Below are 22,743 nucleotides of genomic sequence, written 5' to 3'. Positions count from 1 at the left end.
GTTCTTCTGGAATATTATGGTAGTTAAGGAATCTTTGATGATTCTTCTTACTGGAGTGGCAGCAGAGGTTGTTAGAAGAATTGTCTTGAACGTTTGCAGTGGACACGGGTTAGAACGGCTGCCAGTCAGGCCTGTTTGCTTTGACCTGGTCCATAAATTCCTTGTGTGAAATGTGTTGGAAGAAACAGAGAGGTTGAGTTAGAGTATTCTTGGATTGTTGTTTTGTAAAAGGGTCAGCGCTGGTGCTTTGTTTTTCTTTTAAGTATGAGTCCAGTACAATCCTGCAGGTAGGTAAATGCAACCTGAAATTAGGGCAGAGGGGAACTCCACGAAATTCCACAGAGTTTTTATGCAACTCCGTGGAATTCTGCGTAGTGCCACTCAGTGAACTCCGCCCACCCCTAGTTTGTACCTCTTTTTCTTACATGTTACTTTCTTCGTATCACCTGTAAAGTGCTCTGATACCGGATCGGGTCATTATCGCGCTGTATAAAATGTTATAAATAAAAAGACAATCTTGCAAGGTGTAGTCTCATTTTCAATTTTCAAAGAAGATACCTGCCGGGCAGATAATATGCATAATCCCATACTAATTTCACAAATATCATACTTATTTTGCACTTATAAAAAGGTTCGGCTTTGTCCACCCCTGCATTTAATCGTAGTTGAGTATTTAATTAGGTCTTATTGGACGCCTTTTATGAACTTATGAACTTGTGGGACACCCCCGCGCCGCACGGCCACCAGCTGCTGCGTGTGCCCCTTGCCTGCCTCGCTGCTGCCTCGTCTGCCGGTTGCCGGCTGCCTCCGCTGCGGGGATTGTTTTTGCCGTGTTTTGTCACTGATTTGTGCTTGTTTTGATTAACTTCATTTTTCCCCTTGTTTTGTCAAATCTTTGTGCCTGTATTGCTTTTTTCATTTGGCCCGTGTTTTTGGCTTCCTTCCTTGTTGTCCGCCTACCTCGCCGCCCTCCGCCCTCCCTTCCCGCCACCGCCGCTTGTCCCCGCCCCTTTTTTCTCTTCTGTAACCCTCCCCGCTCCCGCCTCCCAGCTGCTCCGCCCACCCGCGCACTTCGCCTTAAATGGCGACCGTGCGAACGAGCAGCGGCCACGCGCAGCGGGCACGCGCAGCGGGCACGCCGATTGTGCGCCGAAGGCGCGCCAAAGGTAAGCCCGTCTGCGCCCGTCCGCGACCGGATCGCGACCAGCGCCAGGACCCCTGGTCCTCGAAGACCCCGACCGACCCGCAGGACGTACTCAGCCGCCACCCTCAGCGCACTCAACACCGGCCGACGCCCAGAGTGCCACCAAGCCACACCACGTCGCACCCACGGACCCTTCAGCTGCCACGCCTGCAAGTTCTCCTGCATCCGGACCTGCCTCGCACCAACACCCGCCAAGTCTAACACCAGCAGCACCCACCTCAAGTGCATCCTGCTCAACACCCGCTCCATCCACAGACACGCCATCGAACTCTGGAACCTCCTCGACACCACAGCCCCTGACGTTGCCTTCCTCACAGAGACCTGGATGAACGCCTCTTCAGCTCCCGACATCGCCATCGCGATCCCAGAGGGCTACAAGATCGTCCGGAGGGACCGAAACGCCAACCAGATGGGAGGAGGCATCGCCATCGTCCACAGGAGCACCATCCGTCTCACGACCAGCACCGACAACACCCTGACCAGCGCCGAACACCTGCATTTCCAGATCCACACCAACCCGAACACCACCCTCAGAGGCACCCTGATCTACCGACCCCCTGGACCACGCACACAATTCAGCGAGGACATCGCCGACTTCGTCAGCCCGCATGCCCTCCCCTCCGCTGACTACATCCTCCTGGGAGACCTCAACTTCCATCTGGAGAACAACAACGACCGCAACACCAACACCCTGCTCGACAACCTCGCCAACCTGGGACTCAAGCAACTGGTATCCACCCCCACCCACCTCGCCGGACACACACTCGACGCAGTCTTCTCTTCCAGCACAGACATCGACTTCAGCCACGCCACAGAGCTTCAATGGACGGACCACAGCTGCGTCCACTTCACCTTCAAGAGAACGACGACCCACCACCACCAGCAACAGGCCGCCCGCAGAAGCTGGAACAAGATCACAGCAGACCAGCTCGCCACCTCCCTGAGCCAGCACCCTCCTGCTAGCTCAGCGAACCCCAGCCAGGCCGCCGACAACCTCACGAAGTGGATCAGCAACTGCGCGGACTAACTCGCCCCACTGAGGCCCCCTCCTAGCAGACCCGGCAGCAAGAAGGCCCCATGGTTCACCGACGAACTCAAGAGCTCCAAGAAGAACTGCCGAGCCCTCGAGAAAGTCTGGAGAAGGGAACCGACACCGGACAACAGGACCTCCTTCAAACTTGCCACCCGGAAACACCACCAGCTGATCCGCGCCGCCAAAAAAACAGCATTCAAGGACCGGTTGGACAACAACGCACACAACTGCAAGGAACTCTTCAACATCGTGAAAGAGCTCTCCAACCCCAGCGCAGGAAACAACAACATCACCCCATCGCAAGACCTCTGCAACTCCCTCGCTTCATACTTCCACAACAAGATCGCGGACATACACAGCAGCTTCAACAACCAACCAACGCACACCATGACCGAACAACCGCCCCCCACCACCACCCTCCACGCCTGGACCCCGATCAGCACCGAAGACACCATCCGCACGATGAACTCCATCCACTCCGGATCACCGACCGACACCTGCCCTCACCACGTCTTCAACAAGGCCGACGCTATCATCGCACCCCACCTGCGAGACATCATCAACACATCCTTCGACACCGCCACCTTCCCTGAGAGCTGGAAGCACGCCGAACTCAGCGATCTACTCAAGAAACCCACAGCGGACCCCACCGAACTCAAGAACTACCGCCCCATCTCGCTCCTCCCGTTTCCAGCCAAAGTCATCGAGAAGACCGTCAACAAGCAGATGGCCGCCTTCCTCGAGACGAACGGATCCCTCGACCCCTCACAGTCCGGCTTCCGAGCCAACCACAGCACCGAGACCGCCCTCATCGCCGCCACCGATGACATCCGAGCCCTGATGGACAAGGGAGAAACAGCGGCCCTCATCCTCCTAGACCTCTCCGCGGCATTCGACACGGTCTGCCACCGCACCCTAGTACGGCGCCTCAGCAACATCGGCATCCAGGACAAGGCGCTGGAATGGATCATCTCCTTCCTCGACGGAAGAACACAGAGAGTCCGCCTACCACCGTACAAGTCAGAGGCCTCCGAAGTCATCTGCGGCGTCCCCCAAGGATCATCTCTGAGCCCCACCCTCTTCAAAGTCTACATGAGCCCCCTCGCGGCCATCCTACGCAAACACAACCTCAGCATAATATCCTACGCCGACGACACCCAGCTGATCCTCTCCCTGACCAACGACCCCGCCGCCGCCAGAGCCAACCTGCACTGGGCACCGCACCCAAACCGACAGTCCATGCACGAAACCTGGGCTTCATCCTGGACTCCTCCCTCTCCATGACCAGGCAAGTCAACAACGTCTCCTCGGCGTGCTTCAACATCCTACGCATGCTACGGAAGATCTTCTGGTGGATCCCCACCGAGACCAGGAAGACCGTCACCCAGGCCCTCGTCACCAGCCGACTGGACTACGGCAACACCCTCTACGCCGGTACCACCGCCAAGCTCCAGAAGAGACTCCAGCGGATCCAGAACGCCTCAGCCAGACTCATCCTCGACATCCCACGAACCAGCCACATCTCCGGACATCTGAGAGACCTTCACTGGCTCCCCGTCAACAAAAGAATCACCTTCCGCCTCCTCACCCACGCACACAAGGCCCTACACGATCAAGGCCCGAGCTACCTCAACAGCCGAGTCAACTTCTACGCTCCCAAACGCCACCTCCGATCAGCCAACCACGCCCTCGCCGCCGTCCCCCGCATCCGAAGAGCGACTACAGGAGGAAGGTCCTTCTCCTACCTGGCCGCCAAGACCTGGAACTCCCTCCCGATCGACCTGCGCCTGACCCAAGACCACCTCTCCTTCAGGAAGAAGCTGAAGACCTGGCTGTTCGAGCAGTAACGGTCCCCCCCCCCCCACCGGTGCCTTGAGACCCTACGGGTATGTAGCGCGCTTTACAAGTGACACTGATTGATTGATTGATTGAACTATGCAGATGACACAGTTTATTCCTGTACGCAATAGAGAGCCCCGCCCCCTTGATACATTCCATGGATGTGTGACAAGATTTACATCTTGGTTGGCCCATAATTCTTGGAAATTCAATATGGACAAAATTGAAGAGTTGAGCTGCGTTAATAATGGTCTTACGCAAACTGTACCTGAAAGCGTATGCCCGCATCCTTGGAAACTGCTCCCCGCCCAGCGGAGTTGGTTCAAAGTTTGGGATTCTATATGAATGTTGCACTTGCACTCATGAGGCAAGATAATCAGTTAGCTGGTGTAATGCAAATCCACAGGTAACCACTCACTTTAGTTACAAACACATTATTTCATGATGAATAGAGCTCATGAACACATGCATTTAGAAAAGCTACAAGACTATTTTATTGTCAATACTCACAGACAATTGACAAATGTAATATGGCTAGAGTGGGCAACAGACTCAGAGATCTTCTAAGTGTATTGTCCACTCTAGTTATATCACATTTATCAGTGTCTATGATATTTGGTTGTTGGACTCTCTCTCATGCTAGATCATGTTCTATTTAAGACAGTTATACAGAAGTGTACAGACATTTAAACATACATTCTGCTGAACCCCCAACAACAAGCAGCAACGGAGTAAGAGTGTATGGGGCTTGTCACCTTGTAGTGCAGTTGAACTGTGGCATTGTCCCATTCTCAATTGTACAAACTCTGTCATTTTACAAAACATCTAAAAAAAGGCAGAATGCTAAGTCTGGATGAGCATGAGGCAGTAGCAGGTGCGTCTGGCACTGGTAAGAGCGTTGGGGCTGTGGGAAGCTGGGAAGCTGGGGCGGGGTGTATATGTACTTCTTACCTTGTGCTTGCAGCGTCGCCGAGTTGGAGATGCCGCGAGCGCAAGATGTTGTTTTATTTGGTACACAGTCAAAATATCGAGTTGTTAATATTGACCTACCAAAATATTGTGTTAGAAATTTCGAAGGTATAGAATATCGATGTCAAGAATATCGTTGGACAGAATATCGACCCTAAGGTAAGTAATATCGAAATTATTTATATCGATGTAAGTAATATCGAAGTTAGTAATATCGATAGCATATATATTGATGTCACTAATTTCGATGACACTAATATCGATATTTGTATGATTTTTTTGTTTATTATGTATGTGTTATATGTGTTACTTAAGTATTTAAAATAAATAATATTATATGTGTATTAATTTTATATATTAATACATTTATTTATAAGCAGTAGTGGGTTTATAGGGGAATAGGGTGGGAAGTAATTTAATTATGTTTAATTAATTATTAATTAGTAGGAGTTATAAAAGAATTTTAATTAATTGATAATTAATTTTAATTAATTGGAAATTAATTGTTATTATTTGATAAATATGTTCTGTAGCGGGTTGTGGGTTCATAGGGGAATAGGGTGGTAAGTAATTTAATTATGTTTCAATAATTATTAATTAGTAGGAGCTATAAGTTGATTTTCATTAATTGCTAATTAAATTTAATTAATTGGAAATTAATTTTAATTAATTGATTAATTGATAAATATGTTTTGTTATGGGTTGTGGGTTTATAGGGGAATAGGGTGGGAAGTAATTTAATTATGTTTAATTAATTATTAATTAGTAGGAGTTATAAATTATTTTTCATTAATAGCTAAATAATTTTAATTAATTGGAAATAAAATATAATTAATTCATTAATTGATAAATATGTTTTGTAGCAGGTTGTAGGTTTATAGGGGAATAGGGCGGGAAGTAATTTAAATTATGTTTAATTATTTATTAATTAGTTGGAATTATAAATTAATTTGAAATAATTGCTAATTAATTATAATTATTGGTTATTAATTTTAATTAATTGGTAAATAATTTTCATTAATTCATAAATAGATAAATGTGTTCTGTTGCGTTGCGGGTAGTGGGTTAATAGGGGAATATGGTGGGAAGTAATTTAAATGTAATTAAGTAATAATATATTTAAATTAATTGTTTTGTTAATAATATAATTGATAATTAATTATTAATTGGTGATTAAATAATATACATTGGTATTGTTTAATATTTAATTTGGGCTAAATATATTTTGATAATCATGTATTTAATAATTATGTATAGGCATTGTGTATGGTTTATATTTATTTAATAGTTTAAATTTTTATCACTAAAACATTTTTTTATTTATAAGTATGTTATTTTAACCCCTACGCTTCTCCAACACTTTCCCTACTGTTGTACTCCCTGGAGTGGGAATAGTAATTTTTACCCCTACGCTATCCAACGCTTTCCCTACTGTTGCACTCTCTGGAGTGGGAATAGTAATTTTTACCCCTACGCTATCCAACGCTTTCCCTACTATTGCACTCTCTGGAGTGGGAATAGTAATTTTTAACCGTACGCTATCCTACGCTTTCCCTACTGTTGCAATCTCTGGAGTTGGAATAGTAATTGTTACCACTACGCTATCCAACACTTTCCCTACTGTTGCACTCTCTGGAGTGGGAATAGTAATTTTTACTCCTACGCTATCCAACGCTTTCCCTACTGTTGCACTCTCTGGAGTGGGAATAGTAATTTTTACTCCTACGCTATCCAACGCTTTCCCTACTGTTGCATTCTCTGGAGTGGGAATAGTAATTTTTACCCCTACGCTATCCAAAGCTTTCCCTACTGTTGCACTCTCTGGAGTGGGAATAGTAATTTTTACTCCTACGCTATCCAAGCTTTCCCTACTGTTGCACTCTCTGGAGTGGGAATAGTCATTTTTACCCCTACGCTATCCGACGCTTTCCCTACTGTTGCACTCTCTGGAGTGGGAATAGTAAATTGTACCCCTACGCTATCCAACGCTTTCCCTACTGTTGCACTCTCTGGAGTTGGAATAGTAATTGTTACCCCTACGCTATGCAACGCTTTCCCTACTGTTGCACTCTCTGGAGTGGGAATAGTAATTTTTACTCCTACGCTATCCAACACTTTCCCTACTGTTGCACTCTCTGGAGTGGGAATAGTAATTTTTACTCCTACGCTATCCAACGCTTTCCCTACTGTTGCACTCTCTGGAGTGGGAACAGTAATTTTTACTCCTACGCTATCCAACGCTTTCCCTACTGTTGCATTCTCTGGAGTGAGAATAGTAATTTTTACTCCTACGCTATCCAACGCTTTCCCTACTGTTGCATTCTCTGGAGTGGGAATAGTAATTTTTACCCCTACGCTATCCAAAGCTTTCCCTACTGTTGCACTCTCTGGAGTGGGAATAGTAATTTTTACCCCTATGCTATCCAACCCTTTCCTTACTGTTGCACTCTCTGGAGTGGGAATAGTAAATTGTACCCTTACGCTATCCAACGCTTTCCCTACTGTTGCACTCTCTGGAGTTGGAATAGTAATTGTTTTTTTTGGGTTTTTTTTGTTTTTTTTGTCCTCATCTTGCGATTACTGTATGATTACGGAGTATCAGGTGTCTGCCTCTTTATTCTCTTCCGACACTGCCCCTTGATCTCTGTTGCCTGGGGAGTTTTGACCTCTTGTTGGTTTTGAGGAGTTTCCTTTACTCGTTACATATCAATGCTTCTGGTTTGGATCGAGGGGAGCTAGCCAGCTTGGCTACTCGACAAGTACCGTACTTGTCCACGAGAAGATGTATCGCTTTAATCATAGGACTTAGGTTTGATTCTTATTTGGGGTTTAAGAAGGTTTCAAAACTATCCCAGAACTTAAATCTTTTGCCTACATTTCCTAACTAATCAAGTTTGTTGATTCTTATTGCCGAACTCAGCCATTCTGCATGAGTTGGGCAAGAGGATGCTATCCATTTAATGCAAATTTCTCTCCTTGCAAGAACTATTAACACAAAGAGGAGATTCTCTTGCTCCTTAGTAAGCCCCCCCTCATTACCTGAGTCTACAATCCCAAAAAAAGTAAGAGTTATACTCACAGTTAGTTGTTTGGACAGGATAGTGCTCAGGGTCTTACCGACTTGATCCCAAAATTCTTTCAATTGAGGGCAGCTTTTAAACATGTGGATATCGTCTGATTTTTCTTCCCCACATTTAGGGCATTTCTTTATTCCAGCATTTTTGAATTTGGAGAGTTTTTTTGGTGTCCAATACGCCCGATGGATTGTATACAAATGATTCCTCTTCAAAGCCGCGGATTTCAAGGTTGACCAGCATTTAGCTACAGATTTTTCCCAAATTAAGTCTAAATCCATTATTACAATGTCTTTCCCCCATATTTGTGTTTCCATGTTAACGTTAATGTCATTGGCCATTGTCAGAGCCCAGTACCACTTTGCTACTTCTTTTGGTGATCGTGTTGTTTTGATCATGTCATTTTCCAGTTTATCATTACCATTTATACTGGGTAGAGTTCTAGACCAACTTAAAATTTGATAATATTTTAATTTAGACAGTGTGTTGTTTGTCAGTTCTTGAAGGTCTAACCAGGTTTTCAAGTTCGGACCATTTAGTATTTGTCCCCAGTATTTGATATCGGCTCTTTTTAATGCAAGTGCGAGAGTGTCTTTTAAGTATTCTGGGGTTCCGGGGGATTCCCAAATAGGGGCCCACTTGCTATAGCACGATATTTTCAGGATGCCTCTAATTTGTGTCCACATCTTTGCTGCATCTCTTAATGTCTTAAGTTTTATTTTTTTGAAGTATTTGGGGTGTCCATACTTAAACAGCGCATGATCCTCTGATTTTGTGATTACTTGCAAATAGGTTGGGTAGTAGTCATGGTGTTTTAGTAGTACTTTAATATTCTTGAATTGAAAGGCTCTGCAATATTCCACCAGGTCTGGGCTGGCCAACCCACCATCTTTCTTGCACCTCCTAATCTTTTTCCATGCAATCCTCGTGCCTTTTGCTGCCCAAATGAAGCTTGTAATGTCTCTCTGTGCTCGAGCTAATTCCGCCTTTCCAAACTCCATTGGTATCGCATTAAATAAGAAAGTAAACTTTGGCAAGACGGTCATCTTGATTATATTCGATCTCCCAATCAAGCTCAATGGTAGAGAGGCCCATGTCTCAAGCAGTTTTCTTACGTCTCCGGCTACTTTATTCAAATTCCTGTTTGCAGTCTTCTCTATATCGTGATTTATTAGAATTCCTAGGTATCTGATTTCATTTTTTATATAATTGCTTTGAAAGGCCGTGTTCCATGTCATGAGCTCTGTTTTCGTTTGATTCACCAAGTATCCTGAAATTTTCCCAAATGTATCTAAAGTTTTCTCGATTCTATCTTTAGCTTTTAGATAATCATCAGTAAAAATCATTAAATCATCCGCGTAGAGAGCGATTTTCTTCTCCCATATGCCATATTTGAATGGAGTGATTTTGGCATATGGGAATAGTAATTGTTAGTCCTACGCTATCCAACGCTTTCCCTACTGTTGCACTCTCTGGAGTGGGAATAGTAAATTGTACTCCTACGCTATCCAACGCTTTCCCTACTGTTGCACTCTCTGGAGTGAGAATAGTAATTTATACTCCTACGCTAGCCAACCCTTTCCCTACTGTTGCACTCTGTGGAGTGGGAATAGTAATTTATACTCCTACGCTATCCAACGCTTTCCCTACTGTTGCACTCTCTGGAGTGGGAATAGTAATTTTTACCCCTATGCTATCCAAAGCTTTCCCTACTGTTGCACTCTCTGGAGTGGGAATAGTCATTTTTACCCCTATGCTATCCAACGCTTTCCCTACTGTTGCACTCTCTGGAATGGGAATAGTAATTTTTACTCATTCGCTATCCAACGCTTTCCCTACTGTTGCACTCTCTGGAGTGGGAATAGTAATTTTAACCCCTACGCTATCCAATGCTTTCCCTACTGTTGCACTCTCTGGAGTGGGAATAGTAATTTTTACCCTTACGCAATCCAACATTTTATATAATTAATTGTAAAAATATTAAAAGTATATTTAATTTTGTATGTTTTTTACATTTTATGTATGTTATTGTTTTATGTTTGTAAATGTATTTGTAATTTAGAATATATTTTATTAATTTATAAATTACTACAATAATTATTACAACTTATTGTTCAGTACATATATATTATATATTTACTGTATATATTTAAATAATGTTTTATTATTATATATGTAATATTTATTAATTTTAAACATTATTAGATACTTTTAACTATGTAGAATTTATTTATTAGTGTTATTTACTTTATTTTACATTTATATGTAAAAAAAAAAGATATTTTTAACATCGATATTTTTAACATCTATATTATTTTTTCGATATTTTTGTACTTACCATGTTGTAGGTAGGATGTCGATATTCTTGCCCTCGATATTTTTGACTCGATAATCCTGTAGGTCGATATTTTGGAGGTCGAAATTGTGTCAGTGATTCGTTTTATTTATTTATTTCTTTTATTATACCTATCCCGTTGTCTGTGGACTTCACCCCCCACACCATGCCCCGCCCCACCGCTCTTACCTGTGCCAGCCGTGCCTGGGCAGTAGAAGTCAGGAACAGTAGTGCTGCAAAGTTAAGCTTTGAGTTGGCAGTGACCAATAACAGCAGAGAAGCGAGTCATGGAGTGCAGGTGGGTGGATCAAGGAGGGCCAATCTATGATACTCTGAGCTTTGCTAACTCAGGTCTGGTGGCTTAGTGGACTAATGTGTCCACTGTAGGGGCCTGTGTTTGATCTGATGGCCACAGGTTCAAATACACGTGGGTCCATTCAGCCTTTCATCTTTCTGAGGTCGATAAAATGAATACTGTTGGATAACACTAAACATCTGTTATTTAGCGTCAAGATACCATTCGTGGTGAACCTGCTCTTTTCATGCACACCCTATGTTTCATAACTTTCCACCTCAGAAGGCATGCCGAGCAGTGTTCAGCGTTTCAGCAGGGACACACAATGTGTAGGAGCCGTGATTGTGGCGTAAAGTGTTCAGCAGTGTGTCTATGCACATCCCTCATGATAAGCTGCTGCAAAACCGAATTTCTTTACCTTCATTCCTCATCACATCTGTCGATCTGACGGAATGCACTTTCCTCTGATATTATTCTGACTTTTCCTCCCGCGTGAGAAGCGCTGGGGTGTTTTCAGCCATCAATAACCACCCGTTGTCACTTCTAGAGCCGCCACAGCAGGGCGGCAGGTATTGTACATGGGCAGGAGGCGCTCACATGTTCCATTCAATGCAGCAAACACTCATCAGCTCAATACCACTCAGACTCGCCCACTGCGGGAGCCTTCGAGCGGTGTCCCCCAACACTCGTTTCATCCACTTGTCAGGGCCTACATTGCCCAAGCAGAGCAGTATGATTCTTCCAAAGCGCCCCCTCCCCCCCCCGCCCCCAGGGCCGGCGCTAGGCATGGGCAGCGTGGGCAGTTGCCCGGGGCCTCGCACCAGCATGGGGCCACGCACTGGTGATGTGTCCTGTCGGTTCCCTCGCGATCCATTTCAAAGAAAGGTGTCACCTTTCTTTGAAATGGAGGGGCCCCCCTCCCTTGCCCTCCCAGGGATGGTATCTGGATATATAAGGGAGGGAGACGCTCCCTTCAATTGAAAGGAGACCCATTCACAGACACTGTGGGAGACCCATTGTCCATCATTTTGGCGCCCCCATAGTTTTAACTTTTAGCCCACAAGCAATTCTCACACCTATCGGACTGAAGGTATGAGAAATGCTTGTGGGCTCAAAGTTAAAACTGTGGGGGGGGTGACAAAATGCTGGACAATAGGCCTCCCACAGAGTCTGTGAATAGTCTCCTTGCAAGGGGCCACTTATCTACATTAGAGGGGCCTCGCACATTCCCTTCTAGCCCAGGGCCTCGCAAATCCTAGAACAGGCCCTGCCCGCCCCCTAAAATGTTATTACCACAATGGGCTGCACTCTGCTAACAACAGGGCATATAGAAGCTTCTAGTTATAATTATACAAAACAGTAAATGTCACAGCTGCCAGGGGGTATACGCCAGCCCTCTAGAAACATATTCTACAACACTCTAACCTGGAGCCTTAGATAGCCCCCCTTGGTACCCAAGATGCACCGAGACCCCTCTGCGCCACATGCAGGTTCCAGTCCTTCCTTCCGGGTCCTCTACAATGGAACACACTCGCCAGGCATCCCTGCAAGCCCCGCCCTCCAAGAGTTCAACAAGCCTTGAAAGAGTCTTTTGTGACTAGAATGATGAGTCAGCAGCGCCACACACTCCTGCTAATCGTAAACATGTATATTCTATTCCTGTACATCTCACGAGACCGAGGCTGCTGACTTGGGACACATCCACTTTAGACGCGATCATGTTTTTCCCTGTTAACCACCAGCCCATTGGTTTCGATTTGTTGATCTTATTTTAAAAACATACCCAGTGCTTTAAATGGGCCAGTACTCACCGGTACTAAGCACTGACACTTCTAAATTTTCTGCCCTTGAGTACCAGAACTTCTCCGTGTCCAAAGAGAGTACCGGTACTCATGGGGTAGTGTGGTGTTGTGCTCGTGGTGCATTCTATGGTTGGTATAGTATCGGATGATGCACCACATCCAGACTCCAGATTCTTTACAGGTAGCATGCCACGCTCAGTGAAATTTGACATGTACGAACAAATAAGTGCGGAAGACGTGACTAGTCGTCCGTTTTCGTGACGCACTCTGAGAATCGAGGGATAATCTGCCCTCAGCGTGCTAACTGCGGGGCGGCCCGTATGCATGTATTTAAAGATGGCAGGAAGTTTGGGAGGGGCCACAGTGTGATATTTGACACTCAGGCTCTGCGGCGTCAATAGCACTGCAGGTGTGCGAGCAGGGCCTGCTAATGGGCATATTGTCACTGTTGGCATTGCAGAGTACGGCTGCACTTGTTTGAAGTCAGATTGAGGAGGAAGGTGTGTGGAAAATTTATACGGTTTGGTAAACATTATCTGCGTCATCTTGCCCTTTTCCCCCGATGCCACACTTTTTGTCGTGCACACCCGCCATTTTAGGTGCCTTGGTCAGAACCACACTCTGCACGCCGCTGACCCCTAGCACGGCTCTTCACCCTCACAAGCACATCCCCCGCACGCTGACAGCCCCCGCTCTCACATGCCTTGGGTCATAAACCCCTCTTCCACGCAGCTCTGCCTCGGAACCCCATCCTGTTCCCAGCGCGACACTTCCCTCCATCCCTTTCATGGTCCCGGATCCCTTGATAACACCCCTCTTTCCTTTGTGCCCGTTTGTCTCACTCGTTCCCAAGCCGCCACCTGGCCCTGCGGGTACTGTCATTGCCCCCTTCCTCCTGTACAGTAGGAAACACCCCCCCCCCCCCATCAAAGGATCCTTGAGCTAATCAAAGCCCCCACCCCATGAGATCCGATCAACCTCACACATTCCGCGAATCGGCGGAATGTCCAGCTGCGCGATAATCATCATCTGTTGTGACCGGGGTGGAGACTTCAACTGTAAATGTGTGTGGGAACGGGCCTGAAGCGGGGATTCCGAGGATGTCTTTCCGTACATCAAAGGGTTGACAGAGATGTGTTTTATGCAATAAAGTAATAAACCTGTGTATAAGAGGCCAGGCCTCGGAGATGCAGTTAGAGCACCTCGTGACGATACTTGCTGTCCGAACTGATGTGTTTCTCCTCCGGAGAGAATAAAACTTCTGTTTCCTGCCTTCCAGTCTCCAGCGCCTGCCTCTTTGTTTGGTAAACTTAAGTGGGTATAGAGGCGGCTAACGCCGGGCAACTTCGGAAAAGGTCTTCTGCCTGTACCTTTTTCAACAATTGGCGTCCCAAACGTGGGGCCCATCAGCGACACGTGGATCCAGTGGGAGAGGTCCTGACGACAGAGTGAACGACTGCAACGATCGGGAGAGCTCCTGCCCAATAGACCCTCGTCTGGCAGCCGATCATCCGAACTTCACTGGTTCCGAACAGACCTCTCTCGAGTGATCTACAGTCCTGACTGGGAACCATCAGGAGTGCCGCGAGGAATACGGAGAAAAGAGGACGATCGGGCGCTGGATTTGGAAGACAAGAAACTGACCATGCGGTCCGGGTAAGGTCGTGTAAACACGACAAATTGCGAAATGATTGTTTGATTGTTTGAAAAATACTAGTATTACTCTTTGTTGATTTGTTTGGAGGTTCGCTGTCTGCAAACGGAGAAACAACCGGCTCTCTCTTTGCAAGCAGGGAAGGATAGGTAACGCAGCAGTCGTGCCTATCTTTCTCCCCCACTGATTGATTGTTTGAACTCGAACTACGGTTCGTGGATTGTTTTCAGGAGATTTCCCTCTCCCACACTGATTAATTGATTGAACCCGAACTACTGTTCGCGGATTGTTTTCTGGAGATTCTCTGTCTGCAAACAGGAAAGAACAGATTCCCTCTTTGCAGATAGTGAAAGGGTAGGTGACGCAGACCTTTGCGGGCCTACTTATTTTCCCCACTGATTGTTTGATTGACCGAACATTGACTGTTTGATATTGGTTCATGAGGTATTCACTGCCTGCAAACAATGTAGAATAGAAATATTCTGTCTAGTCTTTGCACGCAGTGATGAGATAGGTAGTGCTGACTTTTGACCCCATTGTGATCCGTCATGTCTATCTTCTCCTCACTGATTGGTAGCTGGTTCAACCCGGACCGTTTATTAGAGGTGGACCATCTAGCTCCGCTGGAAGGCACCCCTAATAAAGACATGTTCACAAAATATGGATTAGTTACCATAGCTTATAGTAAGCTATGGCACAAGTATACCAAAGAAAATCAAGAGAAACAGTGGCCACTGATAGGATCCTTCGACCTTGATAAAATAGAAACGTTAGAAATAGCCCTTTGTAGTAGTAAGACAACGCCTATTATGCTCGACAGTCTCGGTATGTGGCGCAAAGAAGCAATGCTACGAAAAGAAAGAGACGAAGTCAGAGTAAGTAAAGAAACGCGACAGACAACCTTCTAAGCATCTGAAAGGCCAAAGGAAGGGATAGCGGCGACACGGTTCCAAGGAGGAAACACAGGAAGGGAACGGTGTAAAGGGATGTACCGACAGGACAACCCCAAGACACGACGACCCGAACGTAATCCTCCGACATTACGCGCAGGACGAACAGACTTAGGACAAAATCAATGTGCTTTTTGTAAATATTCCGGGCACTGGAAAGCCCAATGCCCGACTCTACTGAACACGGGTAAGAGCAGAGAGCCGACAGAGATAACATGCCGGCAGAAAGGGAAAAAGCGTGAGACAAAGATGAATCAGACTGACACAGACAGGCCGGATAGAACTACCACGTTTGATTACGCCCGATGGCACAGATTTCGCCAGACCGATTTCAGCGACATGTTTGAGTTCTCATAGATCGAACAGCGCTAAGACGGGAAACCCAGTCAAGCTCTAGGTTACCCGGTGACGAACCCCGTACTACCGCTACTGTTCCCGAACACAAAAGCCACCCTTTCGGATAAGATACAGAAACAACACACAGAGTAGTTTCGGACAGATTAGTACACATTCCATTAATGAACTCAAACTTTGAGCGCAATGGGACTGATTACTCTCTGCTGCCCCCACTCTGTGGACAAAAGCAATTATAGGCCTGCATAGACAACCCCCCGTTCAGGAAAACTGTTCTTGTGGACACCCCACCCCCCATTACTCAGGCATAAATACCTACCCCCACTGCAGTGAGGTTCTCGTAGTAAAAAGATTCAAGGAAGCCAAGTCTCTGTCAATATAAGTTAAGATTTAATTCCAGTAAAGTAACACCATACTAATAGGAGCAATACAATACATATTACACCCACTCCGGAAGTTCCCAAAATGCAACAGGTCACCGGTCACGCCCATCCGGAAGGTGAAACACTCAGCACGTGTGGGGCGGGGTCCTGTCGAGCGCCAGCAATCACGGAGGTCGCCGGTGGGATGCCCAGGAGGCACCATGGGCCCGGCATGTCCCATCCTCTTCTCCCATATGGTCTAGCGGTTAGGATTCCTGGTTTTCACCGCCGCTGTCCGGGCCACGAGTAGGGAGGGGGCGGATGCAGATGACCCCCACCCTCGTATCTTCTGGTCCGGCCATCACGAATACCTCCGCTGAAAAATTGGTGCAGGGTGGGCTGGGAGAGGGAGGCGACGCGAACAAGCCTCCCTCGCCTCCCCAGGTGGAGGTTTCCCAGCCCCGGCCCGGCGCAGAAATCCTCCAGCCGGGCGACGACCCTACTTGCGCAGCACAGAACATGAAATGGCTGGCCACCCTACTTGCGCAGCACCGGACACAGAATGGCCCGCAACCATACTTGCGCAGCACGAGACATATGATGGGCCTTAAGTGTACTGGTGGAGGCACCACAGCTGCACCCTAGCGCCCCGAGCCGAATGTCCTGCTCCTACAGCACAGTTCCGTTTTTTCGCCCTAAGAAGTCTATGTAACTAGGACGCTTGCCCACCTGGGCACGAGTCCCCACCTCCGACAGCATCTCCATGACCTTGAAGATTCTACAAGAGTCCCAGGAGCCCTCGGCCCCTACAGGCTTCCGGTGGGGAACAACTGCTTTGATCACTAACGACGTAGCCACAAGATGGTGGTGCTCTCGTGTCAGCGCCAGCTTCAGTCTGAACCATCCAGAAAGATTGTGGGCTAACAAATTCGAGCAAGTTCCGGCTGAACCTCAACGTGACCCGGTAGGGGAAATTTTGCTTCCCTCCCCCCTTTTTTTTGATTGATGGTCCACCTTGCCTGCCCCTTCTGTTAGCACAAGTCTTTTTGAACTACCGAAAGGGACTCTGGTCCAACCGCCTGTTGTTGGAGACATTTTGTCCCTGATGCTGCTTCCGGACTAACCCGGCCTCGCCCAAAATGGCGCCGGTGTCAACAGGAATTCACGAACACCTCGTGGTGTTTTTAGCTAATAAGACTTGATGTTCTGAAATATGTATATGATCCTTTGTACACTTGACGAAAAAGAGGGAGGGTTCACTTGGCGAACATGTAAAAAGATCCCGTTAAAATGTTGGTTTCAATGTACGATTTATTATGATATTATTGTAACTGATACATAACGTCGCTTATGACACACGCCCACGGTATGCATCTAGGAAATTTGATTGCAACTAGTCTAACTATGCTTCCAATTATGAAACGAATGCCCCCTGATCCCTCCACTATTGATAGACGTTTTTATTCTCCTGCAAAATGACAAAACAAACCCTTTTTACACGTTTTATTAATGCTGCAAAATAGCCCCCTACTGTACGTGCTTCAACCAACGCCGTGTCCGGCCAAATACTATTGCACTCTAATATTTTACATATTGATCAAATCGTGTTAATAAAGGTTTTTCAAACTATGAACAGGTATTGCATACTTTTGTAAATGTGGGATCAGCGGGAAGGTTTTTCTGTGCAATCTGTTTTGTTCTCTTTTTAAGGTTATTAGAAAATGGTTACCCAGCCCTGGATTAATGATCGAATCTAAGGCACGTTACGTTGCCTCCAAATTTGCGACTGACCCAGGAACAAACGCATGAAGAAGGACCTCGACTTCTGAGAACGGGTAAAGTGACACGGTGTAAATGATAAAATGTTATAAAGGCATGGTACTCAAAGGTACTAAGGAACAGGGTTGGCCGAAGAGCCGATATGCCTTAGGACATCACCGCATGGGGAATGATTTAAGGATCCCGATAGCTGGATACATCTACAAACTAGATACCTCGCACTAAGCGCCTCTGATTTTTAACGTTTCCCTACACATGGCCTATAAATGCACACTCGGACCGTCTCCCTCATGAACAACCTATCGCTTGCCACCCTTACCACACTGCCCGCGCTCCTGGCTTCAGAAACCAAGACCCTAGGGATTATATCCGGGGGGGGATAAGACGAGTATGTGGTAAGTAAAGAATTTTCGTGCCCGTACATTTGATATGCTCGAATGTTGTCCCCCCTCCCTTCCCCTCTTTTCCTCCCACTACAGGTTACATTGGAATCACGACTGGGGTATAGTGAAGATCCGAAGCCACGCCATGTCTGATACATGAAGCAGACGAACGCAGCAAGGTGGCACCTAAAGACACCCACACACTGCTCTTGTAACGAAAGAGCCAATCATTGTATGATATGATGAGACGCGATCACCCCTAACCCGTGTTGCGTGAATGAGCACAGACCACGTATGTCTGAAACTGAGAAAATGTTTTCTATGCGACTGAAGCATTGACTTAACTAGGCAAAAGACTGAGAGTGCGAGGAGTGCGACACAATGGTGCCCTTTTACTCAATGCATGTCTCTTTGTCAAACTGCATGCTTTCTAAATCCTAACCCAGACCCGTAATGTCTCATGTTGTGTAATGCGCCGAATAGCCTATCTTAGTACACGGCCACTCTCCATGTCTCACGTGTACTGTTTAGCCTATTGTTGCATCTCTCTCTCCTCTCTCTCTCTCTCTCTCTCTCTCTCTCTCTCTCTCTCTCTCTCTCTCTCTCTCTCTCTCTCCTCCACACTCTCACTCTTCCTAACGACTGGCACCTAATTGGCGAACCACCATCCCCGGTGCACCACCCAATTGGCTCCAAATACCGCAAGTATTTGCACAAATTTGTCTTAATAAAATCACATTGATGCCATGTTACTACCTCTCCTTTCTGCTAAATATTGATAAAAACTAGATTGGCCAGAAGAGAAAGGACAGGTAAAGACGACTGAGGTTCCCTAATCTGACCCATAATCAGGGAACCACATGTCAGTGGCTTTTATGATAAAAATGCCTCAGGTAAACGCGACCCTCCCCGTCCCGAATTGTCTCAATGCCCAAACAGTAAAAGTGATCGAAGCATCCCCGACTTCCCAGAACACCCCCAGTTTTTTAATGAAGTAGCTAGGTTGTGAGAGACTATGTAGAAAGTGGAATGATGTTTGCGAAGTTAAGATTAGATCGAAATGAAGAAATTGTTGCAGTAAACCCTGTTGAAAGTAAAATGTTTAGCTGAAAGATAGGATGCATCGATATAATGGAAAATTGTTTAGCCCATGTTCATTCCTCAGAAAGATATCCATCAGGCCATGGTGATAGCACTTTGCACTTTTTCGTAAAATACACAGCCCTGAAGAACGGTATAGCTTTGTAAGACTCGTACTAGAAAAGTGGGTCTCTGCCAGAAGAGCTGACGTGACTGTAATAAACGAATGCAATGAATAGGTATCAGACCTCGTACCACGACAATGAATGTAATACTAACAAATGCCAAAGAAATAGTTACGATGGAAAGTTGTAGAGAATCCAGCAAACCTATCATCAATTATTTATACGTTGGTTGTAAACCCCAATGTAACGGATGTTTCCCCAGTTGCTTGGAGTTGGGAGAGAAATAGACTTATGTGATTACCTTCCTCTGCCAATTCTCTAAAGACTGTCTTTTCAAAACTCATTTAAGGGTACCCCTGTCGGAGGAGAGAGAGACCGGATGTGGGAGCACGCGGCCTGACTACAGATCGCGGAACACCTGCGACATCGACCAAGGCGGGACTGCAGCAGTAAGGAGTCGCAGGACGAGGCACTGTTTCCGACAAAATGAAAGGAAAGGGCTGACCTGATGCCCCTGCTCGATGATCAACATGTGCCGAAAAGTCCCCGCCCTCTGAGCCCGGTCATGGGCCCACCTACCTGAAATTTTCCGTCCCCTTGGTCTGTTCCCGATCTGGCCCTGCTCCATCCCCTCTTCCCCCGACCTACCACTAGGACTACCCACACACCCCCTTCTTCTACCTGAACTCTTTGACAATCGACTCGAAAAAGAGCAAAAACTGCAGTCCGATTGAATAGGGTTTTGTTGCAAACTAAAATGAAACTTGGGTGCCCTGTCTAAGGTACCCATGAAAGAACAGAGAGGACACAGGGCGAAAAAGGACCTTTTTGACCAGAAAAACGAGGAAAAGGTCATGCCCTGCAACGCAGGACCCGGAATAGAGCTGAACGCGTAGCTCCACCGCCGGTGCTCAACAGTGCCAACAGAAGACGACAAAGAATGCTGAGAACTCACTGATAATGGTCCACAACAATAAAACACTGGAAAAAGCAACACCCCTCCTCTTCGAACGGTGACACCCCTGATTATCGTTTTTACTACGTCTCATTTCTCTCCCAGCCACCATTGTATTGATTATGCTCCAACCAAGTATGAAATGAACTTACATATGTAATAACCTATCAGTTCATATTCCGAATGACTATAAGCATCTATGAAATGTACCCAACGCTATCACTACAGAATCATTTTTTTTGTCCGACATTTCATTACTAAGACTTTCCTGCAACGAGCTCAACGATGGTCCCGCCTCCTAAGATGAAAGATTTTAAATGTAATGTTTATGCTCAGCTTCTTCGCCTGAATTTCTACTTCTTTACTTATGACTGCCACAGTAGACATGGATAGGAAATAGGCCAGCAAGATGTCTTGTGAATGTTAAAGGGAGGACTGTGGAAAATTAATACGGTTTGGTAAACATTATCTGCGTCATCTTGCCCTTTTCCCACGATGCCACACTTTTTGTCGTGCACACCCGCCATTTTAGGTGCCTTGGTCAGAACCACACTCTGCACGCCGCTGACCCCTAGCACGGCTCTTCACCCTCACAAGCACATCCCCCGCACGCTGACAGCCCCCGCTCTCACATGCCTTGGGTCATAAACCCCTCTTCCACGCAGCTCTGCCTCGGAACCTCATCCTGTTCCCAGCGCGACACTTCCCTCCATCCCTTTCATGGTCCCGGATCCCTTGATAACACCCCTCTTTCCTTTTGCCCGTTGGTCTCACTCGTTCCCAAGCCGCCACCTGGCCCTGCGGGTACTGTCATTGCCCCCCTCCTCCTGTACAGTAGGAAACACCCCCCCCATCAAAGGATCCTTGAGCTAATCAAAGCCCCCACCCCATGAGATCCGATCAACCTCACACATTCCGTGAATCGGCGGAATGTCCAGCTGCGCGATAATCATCATCTGTTGTGACCGGGGTGGGGACTTCAACTGTAAATGTGTGTGGGAACGGGCCTGAAGCGGGGATTCCGAGGATGTCTTTCCGTACATCAAAGGGTTGACAGAGATGTGTTTTATGCAATAAAGTAATAAACCTGTGTATAAGAGGCCAGGCCTCGGAGATGCAGTTAGAGCACCTCGTGACGATACTTGCTGTCCGAACTGATGTGTTTCTCCTCCGGAGAGAATAAAACTTCTGTTTCCTGCCTTCCAGTCTCCAGCGCCTGCCTCTTTGTTTGGTAAACTTAAGTGGGTATAGAGGCGGCTAACGCCGGGCAACTTCGGAAAAGGTCTTCTGCCTGTACCTTTTTCAACAGGTGCTGATAGTAAAACTGTAGCACAGCCAATGGGAATCACGGTTAGTAATGTGGGCAGCAGCCAGGGATGGATTGGCAAAGCGCATGGGCCCTGCCTGAGTGTCACCTGTGAGCTGGTTGGATGGAGGACAACCATCCAAAATATCCTACTGGTTACCCAGTCCCCACTATGGCCTCCTGACTCGGCCACTATGGAATGTATGTGTGGGTCGCAGCACAAAACGCTGTGCTTAGAGGTGGGGAGCCGAGACGAGTGAGAGGCCAGTTTTGTGGCTGTAGTTTTGAGCCCTCTTCACCTTAGCCCAAGAACCCACAAGCAGTGCTATTCCACATTCCTTCCTGCCATTCCGTCACACTGTGCATTAATTGATGTGGACGGGGCGGGCGGGTATTTCTCTGGTCATTAGGCCATTCATAACTCAGCCCATGCGGGACACGGGGCTCGGTAGGTGGAACAGCTAAACACAGAAGCAGTGTCTTTGCAGTACTCCTCTGCCAAGCACTCCTCGCACTGCGGCCATGCCAGGCGGGGGAGAAGAGAGTGTGAGGAGGCTGAGAAGCAACACAGGGAGGCCAGGCCAGGTGTTGTGTCCATCGGGCAGCTCGGCAGCCTAAAGGTTGTGTTTTTCCTATGCTCCCTCCCAGGCAGAAGCTCCACGTTCATCCTGTGGTAGGCACGGAGTGCAGGTACTATTCAGTGGCCTTCCGAAGGGGCCAGGTTTGTCTCTACCTTTTGGACCGTAGCCCAGTGCAGAAGCAATAGGTTTCAGTTGACCTCTCTGCCAGGCCACTGCATTCAGGCCATGGTGGGTGTGGGAGTGTGCAAAGGCTTAGAGGCCTCGTGGGAGGCCAGGTGAGGTGTTGGTGCCATTGGGACATTTCAAGCTCGATCCTAATTTCAACATTTAGGTTACCTGAACATGTTCAGTTTTTCAAACTATTTATGATCAATGAGAAAGGATCACTTGTCCTGTATAACATGGGGTATGTATGGATTTGTTCCTACTATTCCCAATAAAAAACCCTCATACACGTGTTGGAAAGTTATGATGTTTTACGTGTTCGCATAATCACAGGGTTTAGTAGTTTATGCGGCCTCCAACCAGGAGGTATTACCCTTGTTAGAACAGTAGTGATCAGAAATCGTGATTGTGAAGTGAGGTGGTGAAATTATAAAGAAAATAGATAAAAATTGTTCTCTAAGACAAACAATAATTTTAATAGTTTCTGATCTTTAGAGG

The sequence above is a fragment of the Lissotriton vulgaris genome, chromosome 4_1 (genome assembly GCF_964263255.1).
Source record: "Lissotriton vulgaris chromosome 4_1, aLisVul1.2, whole genome shotgun sequence".
Classification (NCBI taxonomy): domain Eukaryota; kingdom Metazoa; phylum Chordata; class Amphibia; order Caudata; family Salamandridae; genus Lissotriton; species Lissotriton vulgaris.
This window is presented reverse-complemented; position numbering follows the sequence as displayed.